Source organism: Oreochromis niloticus, unplaced genomic scaffold (assembly GCF_001858045.2).
Source record: "Oreochromis niloticus isolate F11D_XX unplaced genomic scaffold, O_niloticus_UMD_NMBU tig00002842_pilon, whole genome shotgun sequence".
Taxonomy (NCBI): domain Eukaryota; kingdom Metazoa; phylum Chordata; class Actinopteri; order Cichliformes; family Cichlidae; genus Oreochromis; species Oreochromis niloticus.
This window is the reverse complement of record NW_020327728.1, coordinates 1-10,622: the sequence shown is the minus strand read 5'-3', so window position 1 is coordinate 10,622 and position 10,622 is coordinate 1. Positions and strand designations below refer to the sequence as shown.

Here is a 10,622-nt window from a genome sequence, read left to right as displayed (position 1 = left end):
GTATGCATCAGAAGTATCAGAACATTTGAGACGTATTTTTTATAAACATAGCATCTCTGTGGCTTTTAAACCCCAAATCACACTGCGCCAAAAATTGGTCCACCCCAAGGACCGGGGCCCCAACACAAACAGAGTAATATATTGCACGCTGTTAAGTGCCATGAGGATTGCCGGATTTATACATCGGGGAAACCAAACAACCTCTGGCGAAGCGGATGGCACAACACAGAAGAGCTGCCTCGTCAGGCCAGGACTCCGCAGTCTATTTACACCTACAGGCCAGTGGACACTCTTTTAATGATGAGGATGTACACATCCTGGACAGGGAGGAACGCTGGTTTGAGCGAGGAGTCAAGGAGGCCACTTACGTGAAAAGGAAAAGATCATCTCTGAATCGAGGAGGGGGCCTAAGGGTACATCTTTCGCCATCTTACCATGCTGTGATTGCAGCCATTCCCCAACTCTCCGTGAATGTACTCATGGTCATTGATCAGTGGTCATGAGGATCTGCATACTCATGTTTAAGGAAATGACCTCCCAGCTCATTGTTCGTTCAGTGGTGCTAGTTTCATTCATTATGCAAATGTGCTGTTTATAAGATTGGGGGAACCTGCAGTCAGCTGAGACTGAAGAAGTCACTCGGATGAGTGACGAAACATTTCTCCCACTGAAAACGTTACGTCCAGATGAACAGAATCAACTTTTTGGGATTTCTAAGTATAAGTTCGTTTCAAATGCTGCATTCACTGGATATTCTGTATAGGGAGTTTTGGATAACTGAAATCAAAGTAATCATATAGAGAATTACTTATAGAGAATTTAAGAGAACAAATGTTTCAGGATTTCCTTACCTGGATAAGAAAAAAATATACAAAAACCAATTTGCAGTGTGGCAGTTTGGGCAACAAGGAACAGTTGTCCATTCAAAACGAGCACTCTGCCTTTCAAGACAATGAGCCAGACTTTTCAATTGCAGTTTATTCATTTTTCTAAGTAACAGATCATTTCAAGTGCTGTGTTGACTTGATATTCTGGGCATGGCCTTTACAATATTTGAAACATTCATGTGACCAGGTACCCCTACTAGAAGCTAAATGTCATTAAACTTCTTTTGGAAAGAGGAGCAATCCCAGTTCTAGGTTCATAAGCAAAGCCCTGGTGTGTCTGTACTCAGGACTGCATATGTGCAGCTCTGAAACACCACAGATCATGTGACATGTGTATGTTGCAACCACAGGGGGATTAGCTCAAATGGTAGAGCGCTCGCTTTGCATGCGAGAGGTAGCGGGATCGACGCCCGCATCCTCCAAACGGGTGTTTCACTTTAAACCTCATCATGAAAACATTTAATTTGCAGAGTGAACAAATCCCTTAAATCCCTGTGACTAGCTACCCCTACCAGACCTTACTGTTACTGGGCTTTCATTAGTACGTCACGAGACTCAGGAATATATCCTTCACAGAAAACAGCAATGTAATCTTTAGCCATCATCAATGGGCAATTGATATAGTCTGACAAATAATAACTCATATGTCTTCATATATTTTCAGTGGCACACGTCATTGCATTGTGATCTTGCTACCGCAGGAGACACAGGGGGATTAGCTCTTTAAAGTTTGTATAATAAATAAATAAACTTTATTTACTTTGAATACACTCTAAGTTTTATGTGTATGAGGTAGTTGGTTACTCGTGATGGCCAAATTAAGTTTTCTGAAACACTGAAGCTTGTATAGAAAAAGGGTTCATTACTCAAAGCATTTTAGCACCGTCGTTTTTGGTGCCATCTGGTGGCCAATAATATCACGAGCCGCTTGACTCTACAAAATAAAATGAACTGCTTCATTATGATTGTCCGCTCAGTTGACAGCCACTGTTTAATGTCATTTGAGAGTTCTGTGATGTTGGGCTACCATTGTATGCTTGAACATGTACAGTAAAAAGACAATGTCTGTTTGGGTAGGTGATGAGAGGGATTTCACTGTGCAAACTTGTATGTTTTTGTGACGATGCCTAAAAGAAAAGTCTTTTGGAGGATGCGGGCATCAATCCCGCTAAACAGCCACTTCACAAGCGCATGGCACAACATAGAAGAGCCACCTCCACAGGACAAGACTCAGCAGTCCATCTGCATCTTAAGGATAAAGGTCACTCTTTCGAGGATGCCAATGTTCACATTTTGGACAGAGAGGACAGATGGTTTGAAAGAGGAGTGAAAGAGGCCATCTATGTCCACTGTGAGCGACCATCTTTGAACAGAGGCGGTGGTTTACGACACCAACTGTCTGCCATCTATAATCCAGTTTTGAGTTCCCTCCCCAGACGCCTTAACGCCCACTCACATCCTGGGCCATCTGACCTCAGGAATTCACATGACAAGGTGGGGCCAGGTTTCACAATGAGCTCACCCGAAACCCTGGCTGATTAGGTCCCACACCCGCTTTCACACCTTGGCTCATGTGATTAGAGGATCACCAGGTGGTCCTTTGTCCCTCTTTGGGGGATACTCCCACTGGGTTTAAATCTGGGACTCTCGGCCATTTGACCTTAGAACTGAAGAAGCTTCTCGGATGAGAGGTGAAACGTCTTCAAGCAACTTAAAGAAGTCCAGACGCTTTTCTTTGCAAATTCCTTTGACATGCTAAGCTAGCGCTCTACCATTTGAGCTAATCCCCCACATGAGTCAACCCCGAGTGACGTCATCAGACACTGATAAATAGTCTTCAAATATGTGAGAAAGGTCGGACTTTGAAGTGAATCACCAGCAAATACATACAGAGTATTTCAGAGATGAAAGTAAAATTAATTTGGTTTATTGAACAGATATTTTCGGACTGTGTATTGACGCTGCACCAAAAATAAATCATATACCACAGCATAAACCACAGCCAATGACAACAGGGAGGGGTGTAGTAACTTTTACCATTTACTGAAAAAAGGCATGGGTCATTATCAGCAGAGGTTTCGGATCAAACCACTGTGAGACCTTGGGTCACCCTGTTTACATGCTTAACTTAATAACTAGAGGTGCAGTACTCTAAGACGAGTCAACTGTAGTGACCTTTAACTGATCACACATGCTGTGGCGTTGTAGAGCTGCAGATGCGCAGTGCAGAGAACGGACACACGTGCTTCTGGAAATTATACTGGGATAGTTCCTCCTTTCAGTACGCCACAGTCAGTTGTTTCCTTAGGCATTTCAAGGAGAGAGCAGCATTCGTGTGATCAAACCGATGCATCCGTGGGGGATTAGCTCAAATGGTAGAGCGCTCACTTACAACAAATCAGAAAAGTTTGATTTTGCAGGTTGAAAAGATTGATCCAATCACTCTGAAAAGACTTTCTAACAGGTCTTCTCTCTTTAATGTCACAAAAACTGAAAAACATCCCTCCTCATCCTAAAATAATATCAGAAAGATGGCAACTGCTTCTTTTAGCATCCAGCGCTACTGAAGAGTAGCGTTCACAAATGTACTAACACTTTCTAAGTATAACATCTTGATGCATGCTCCATCATCCAGGTAAGTAGATCAGTACGTCAGTATGATCAAACAGCATGCAAGATGGCTGATTACAGGAACCACCTGAGATTCAGCCTCAGATGCCGACAAGACAGGATTACTCCTAAAAGTCTGCTAAAAGCTGCTTAATGAACGGGTGAGGCAAACAAGTTTTACCATCGACGTGTTAAAATCTGAAGAGGAGTGGATCCGACAGAGACTTACAATGCTTCTAGATGACAATGCTCTTAAAAAGGTGTTTGAATTCACCGAGAAGGATCGTCTAGCACAGCACGAGAAGTCTAAAACCAGGCAACAGAGTTTGACTTGTGCGTCGGAAACCACAGCAAAATACAAAGAGTGTCCTCGGTGGTCAGAAGAGAGAAGGATGCCAAACCGAGGATGTGGACAAGTGGGTGAAGAATTTGTCTGACAGACAGCTCACCCAAACAGAGAAAAACATCCTTGCTAAAGGTTTGAATTTTGCTGTGACGCCAAGACAAATCCCGCTAGTGGAACTGATCACAGCCACAGAAAGAGCAATTTGAAAGAACAATATTGCAGACGTGGAAGCAGAGCAACTACGGGCAGACGTTTCGGTCTGTCTCAGCAACGCAAAGCCCCCAGCATCCAACATCAGCATGGAAGAGAGGAAGGCACTCCCATCACATTATCATCCTTTAGGCAGACAAAGGTAGGTGCACAGTTTTGCTAAACCAGCCAGACTATCATGAGAACATTTCGTCACTGCTCAGTGACGAAAATACTTATGAGCCCCTAGGACCCAGGAAATGGTTACAGGAAGAGGGTGATAGACTGTCTGAAGTAGCAGGTTAGCCTTCTTAGATTGTGACATTTCCATCAGTAATGGGGACATCTAAAAGCTGATGTGTACCGTAAACCTACGCATACGGATCAGTATTTAAGGTTTGACTCTCATCATCCAATGGAGCATAAACTGGTTGTCATCAGGACGCTACAACAGAGAGCGAACACCATCCCCACAGTCACAGCGGCCAAAGAAGCAGAAGAACATCACATCAAGAATGCCCTGAGTAAATGTGGTTACTCCAGCTGGACTTTTGTCAAAGCTGGGAAGGCACCTAAAGAAAGCTCCAGCCGATCCAGGAGAGAAGGACAGCTGCCTTCTCGAAAGCCTGTAGGGATCCCGTATGCATCAGGAGTATCAGAACATTTGAGATGCATTGTTTCTAAACACCACATCTCTGTGGCTTGAATTTAAGAGAACAAACGTTATAGGATTTCCTTACCTGGATACCTGGATTACCTTTAAGACCTACCATAGAACCAAGTCCGCCAGAGCTTATATTATATTTTTACATGCTGTAGTGCCATTTTTGGGAGCATTTCAAGTTGATATACACCAATACAACCATTATAACCCAAATTTTAATAATATGTATGCATTAAGTGCATAGTAAGTACATAAATTGCAAAAAGTGCAATAAATTACAAAAAAATTGAAAATCGTTTTTGTTTTTTAACATATATTTCTAGTTAGAGAAATTTAAGAGGCTTATCCCTCAAAACTGTAAATACAAAAAAGTTGCACAAACTAGTTTCCCACCACAGGAAATTTATTTTAAGTGTCTTCATAGTTTTATTTTTGAAATACACCAATTTTCATATACTGCAGGAAAATCGAAAATAAATATTATAATGCAAATTTGCGAAAAAACAGCATATGCATCAAAATAAACTATTTCCAGCAGTGCAATATGAGTCCTAAGCATCCCAGAAACGACACAGAAAGTCATAAAGTCAAACATAACTTTTAAAAACACAAGTATAGGCTCATAAGCCCCTGATGGTAAAAGAAACTACATTTCCGCAAAATGACGTCACGTCCGGTTTCGGGCAGATCACGGTGGACATGCGATAGTTCGCGCTGATGGAGTAGGAAGTGTTACGAACAGCTGATCGGATCGTGTTTCTGGAATATTATGTTTTTGTTGCTGCAAGCGCTTTTTATGCAGTTTTTGCAAAGCTATATGTGGAAGGAAACCGTGACCTAGGACAAGCTGATGGCATAAAATGTAAGTACAACTCCTCCGGTTTCATATGCAAAAAAATTATTGCGCTAGCTTACATGGTTGCAGTGCTACCGGGATTTAAAAACAGTTACGCACAACAGAGCGTGCCCGCTCCGACCGGCTTTAAAGGGTTAACACAATCGTCTTTGGTGGCATCTTTGCTTCTGGAAATTATACTGGGATAGTTCCTCCCTCCAGCACTCCACGGTCACAGTCAGTTGTTAGCGGGAGTAGCATTCATGTGATCAAAAAATAGACCAGTGGGGAATTAGCATCTCTAAACAACAAATCAGAAAAGTTTGATTTTGCAGGTTGAAAAGATTGATCCAATCACTCTGAAAAGACTTTCTAACAGCTCTTCTCCCTTTTAATGTCTCACAAAAAAGAAAAACATCCCTGCTCATCCTAAAATAATATCAATAATTATTTCTGCAGATTTGTGGAGGGGAATTGGAAGCAGGAAATCGCTGCACGTCAGCAGGTGAAAAGAAAAGAGAGGGAGGAAGTTAAGTTGGACATGTGTGTGTGTGTGTGTGTGTGTGTGTGTGTGTCACAGAGATCATACAGCTGAGGCATGTGGAGGTGTACAGCACATAGGTGTTTGACTGACAGCTTCTAGCTGTAATCACGTGTATGATTGTTTCCACATGTGAAACGGATGTAAAAATGATTGGATGAAAAATCCCCCCCGTGGCCGGCAGTCTGAATAAAGGCTGTGAAGTCGTGTCAACATGGTTTCAGTTATCCTGCAGGAAAGTAAGACTTTAACTTTTTATTTGATACATCAAAGCGTGAAGGTATGCAAGAGGGACTACTTTTACACACATGTAGACTATTGTACTGATGTTTCAAGTATATTTTTTTTGTCTCTAACCACAAGATCAGATGTTTTCTGATAGTGAGTGAGGGTTTTTTTCCAGAGAGAGCAAATGTTTTTAATATATTGATCATTTTTGAGCCATTTTAGTTCACAATGGAGAGATCTGATGAAACTAAAATAATAATTTTAGTCAATTTTAGTCCATGGAATAGGCTGGAAAATCATGGGGAGACCTTTGCCTGTTCACATTTCTCTCTGGTGTGATATCACACCCCCATTGTGCCAATGAGTTTAATCAAAGGATGAAAACTAACATTTTGTACCCGAAAAACTATTGAGTATGGATGCAGTCATTTTGTAAATGATTCTGAAAAAAAAAAACCTTTAAAAATACAAGATAAATAATTGGTTCTCTTATATTTTTTTTATTTTTTACATACAGAATAATTAGCTAGTTCAGTTACAGAGCCAATGCATAACACCACCCACCTCATCAGCTAGGCCATACAATACCAGAGAGAAGTCCAAAATCACTCCCATTTAATAGGAAGAACCATTCAGCAGAACCAAGCTCTTAGGTTAAAGAAAAAACATAAAAGAGGAAGAACGATCAACAAAACACAGACTACAGGAGAGAGAGGGCATTGTTAATGACGTTCAGCAGTGGCACATAGACACGTGGAGAAGAAATGCTGTGTCCATCATGGGAAGGCCTCCAACAGACTGATGTAAGATGCATAACTAAGTGATGTTTCAAAAAGGAACACTTTAAGGCTAACCTTAAAAACACAGGGACGTCTGTCTCCTGAATCCAAAGTGTAAATGGTTCTACAAAGGAACCTGAGACTTGAAGGCTCTGCCTCGCATTCTACTTTTAGAGGCTCTAGGAACGACAAGCAAGCCTGTAGTCGTTGATCAAAGTGCTCTACTGGGATAATATGGCACAGTGAGATCTGTAAGTTATCATGGCACATGATAATTCAAAACTTTGTATCTCAGGAGAAAGATTTTAACATTAGAACCACCTGTGTAATACTGTGTAGCTGACCTACCATAGATGAACACAAGACTTTGACAGTGAATTCTTTCAGGAGGTTGGAGCGTTCATGGATTGTTGTCAGCAGTTTGTGCCGTTAACACAAGGGACGCTTCATAGTCACAGTAACAATAAATGCCAGAACCATAGACTGCATATAAAACATGAATGTAGCTTTGGCGTTTGGAAAGTGAAGCCAGTAATTCAGCTTTCAGTATTCCTGATGGCCGTGAGGAGGGAACTCATTTGGTTTCGAAAATAATTCTTCTTCTATGGAAGTCTGGAAAACAAAGACTTTGATCCACAACCTCAGGAAACACTTTCCTGATGAATTCGTGGCCAGAGTCACTAGTTTCAAGTCTTATTTAATACAATGTGACTTTCATTGTATAATTATGTTCTCCTTTGTGTAACTGACAACTTGCAAGCCTTTGAGCGTGTGCCTCAATTAAACAGTGAAATCCACACTCACTTGTCACATCCCAGATTCAACATGTCTAGACTGTCACGGCAAAAGTGCACAGCTTGAGGCTTCATAACAAGTTTTTGCAAACTAATGGATGGACTCACAACAGTGACAGTCTGTGGCATAATGTTGCTTTCTAAAGATATGACCGGTGTTTTCTTTTGGCTTTTTTTTATATATATATTTTCTCATTTTTTCTGAATTACAATATATGAGATTATTTTCTTGTTCATCCCATAAGAGCACTCAGTTTCATAACAAGAAACCGAGGGTTCTTCATGTCTGGTTCAGACATGAAATTAACCAAAACATTGGTCCAACTCATGCATTTGCCACAACAAAGAAGGCAGATGTTGTAAATTCTCCTCAGCATCAACTCCACATGCCATCGTCCCTATTCTTCATCTCATTACTTGGCATATATAATCTCTGGTTGTACTGTGGCTTTTTGGGGCAGGGAGACAGAGTGAACTATAAAGGGTTTTATACAAGCTGAGGAGTGGAGTTAAACTGGAAGGCAGTCTGCATGTTTGTATGGAAACAATTCTTTCATGAGTTGCAATTCTGTTTGATTCCAGATGTAAAAAGCCACAGGGAGAGAAAGATGCATATCAGTCTTGACACCTAAATCCAGGATGATGCTGCACTTGAAGTGCTATCCTAACCTCACCGAAAGACTACATTTAGCAAAAGTATTCTCTGTGCATTTCTTTTCCTAAGCAATAATGATTCTGAACAAGCAGGATAGAAATTCTTCCAGTTATATTAAAGGATCCACATACTTTTTTGGGGAAGAAAAGTGAGTTAGGTAACTTTAAACTTTGCATATTTGTTGGTGTAAGACAGGCTGGTCTGAGTATTTCAGAAACTTGATCTGCTAGGATTTTCCCACACAACCATCTCTGGGGATTAAAAAGAGGAACATATGCAGTGAGCAGCAGTCCTTTGAGTAAAAATGCTTGTTGATGTCAGAGGAGAATGGCGAGACTGCTTCAAGATAATAGGAAAGCAGAAATAACTCAAATAACCACTCATATCAACCAAGTGTGTAGAAAGACATCTCTGAATAACACATTGAATCCTGTAGCAGATGGTCTACAACAGCAGAAGACTACATCAGGTCCCACTCCTGTCAACTAAGACAGCACAGGCTCACCAAAATTGGAAATTAGAAGACTGGAAAAACAATATGAGCAACATTCAGAAGGTAGGTCTGAATTTTGCATAAAAAACACGAAAGTGTGTCTCCGTCATGCCTCGTTCAGGCAGTTTGCTATACTATTGGCTGTAAATTACTTCAGGTGAATGGAATGTCTCTAAATGCTCATCTCAGCCAAAAAGCTAAGGATTTTTTTAAAACTGTGAATCATGCAAACCGCTCTGTAAAATGCAGGATTGTTTTAAAAAAGGGAAATGAGCTAATAGTTCCTTTGACAATAATTTTTTTTAAAAATCACAAATTATTATGATCCTACTTTAAGTCTAATCTCTGTACTCAGTAATTACACTAAGTCATGCAATGTTTTGTGTTTGTTCTTGACAGGGAAGCACGTTTTCTTTCTGGCTGCTTCTCTGTGGTCTGACCAGGAACTAACTCATCCTTATTCTAGAAAGTGAACCCAACATGTGGCAACAGAGCCCACAACATGAGCTCATTCCTCTTGAGGGGAAACTAGCAACTGAAAAAATAGAGATAGAAAGAGAGAAAGTCCCAGTGTTCCTCTCCACATCCATTTGTCTTTGGACTACATTCCTGCTCCTCTTCCTCAAATGAAATGGTTATCCCTGCAAACAATGAGAAGACTGAGCTGCAGGAGCATCTGCAGCATGTGAAGTGGACATGAAACAAAAATTGGCTCACAAGGTCGAGTCAACTTCAGCATCAGCACATTCTTGAGCCAAGGCGTTGGAGAGAAAGCAGGCGCGAACTGAAATGGCCCTAGTCTCTTCCTAACATGCTTTTATTCCCACATACTTCGTGATCAGCAGGCCTCAGTATGTTATCAGGTATACTGAGACAAACAGCTGCTTACGTGCTGAAATGTGGATGTATTATTTGAGAAAGCATTACACATGAATCAGAAGACAATACATTTTGACCAATAGGCTAACAATTAAAGTAAACTCATCAGTATTAAAATACAGCTGGAAAGGTGAACTGTTCCTACTTAAGAGCAACAAGTGCAGGCAATATGTTGCAAAATGTATTTACCATCATAATTAATACAAAAAAGAATGTGCAGAAAAAATCTGAACTCTAAACTCACACTATGATATTAATTTAAAAATCATAGTTGACCTTTTCGAGTTATTGTAACAAAAAAAGGAAAAAGTCTTTTCTGTGGCTAAGTCCTCAATTTTCCTTTATTCCTTGTAATGTTGTCAGTCTCCATATGAGTCACGTTGACCACGTGCTGTGTGCTTCATGCTTTGCTCTGGAATGTCAGGTTTCAAATAGCATGTACCCGATATTGCCTTGCCATGCCATGCCAGAGATATAAGATTGTGTAACTGTAAAATCAAATGACTATTATTTATTTGCAATAAAATAACATTAAACACACACCAAAGTACACACAGGACTTTTATTAGTAATTACAATGCGGACACATGCACTGCCAAGGACATTTAAAAAAAAAAATAATACTTATGACATTTCATCATGTTTCAGTTAAACAAGTTAAGAATCAAGCAGTTAAGTAAGAAAAGATTTTTCTGTTTATAACAATTAGAACATGTATGATT

The 10,622-nt window shown here is 40.4% G+C and overlaps 1 long non-coding RNA gene and 1 other non-coding gene across 2 annotated transcripts; both read left to right on the top strand.

The window, feature by feature from the left end:
• The first annotated feature begins 1,236 nt into the window (after nucleotides 1-1,236).
• trnaa-ugc (transfer RNA alanine (anticodon UGC)) lies at nucleotides 1,237-1,309 on the top strand. Its single transcript has one exon. It is a non-coding gene; the product is annotated as a tRNA-Ala (tRNA).
• Nucleotides 1,310-6,162: 4,853 nt separating this feature from the next.
• Nucleotides 6,163-9,497, top strand: LOC109201062 (uncharacterized). The gene is made up of 3 exons (XR_002061069.1): nucleotides 6,163-6,311; nucleotides 8,965-9,084; nucleotides 9,421-9,497. It is a non-coding gene; the product is annotated as an uncharacterized LOC109201062 (long non-coding RNA).
• Nucleotides 9,498-10,622: the final 1,125 nt, after the last annotated feature.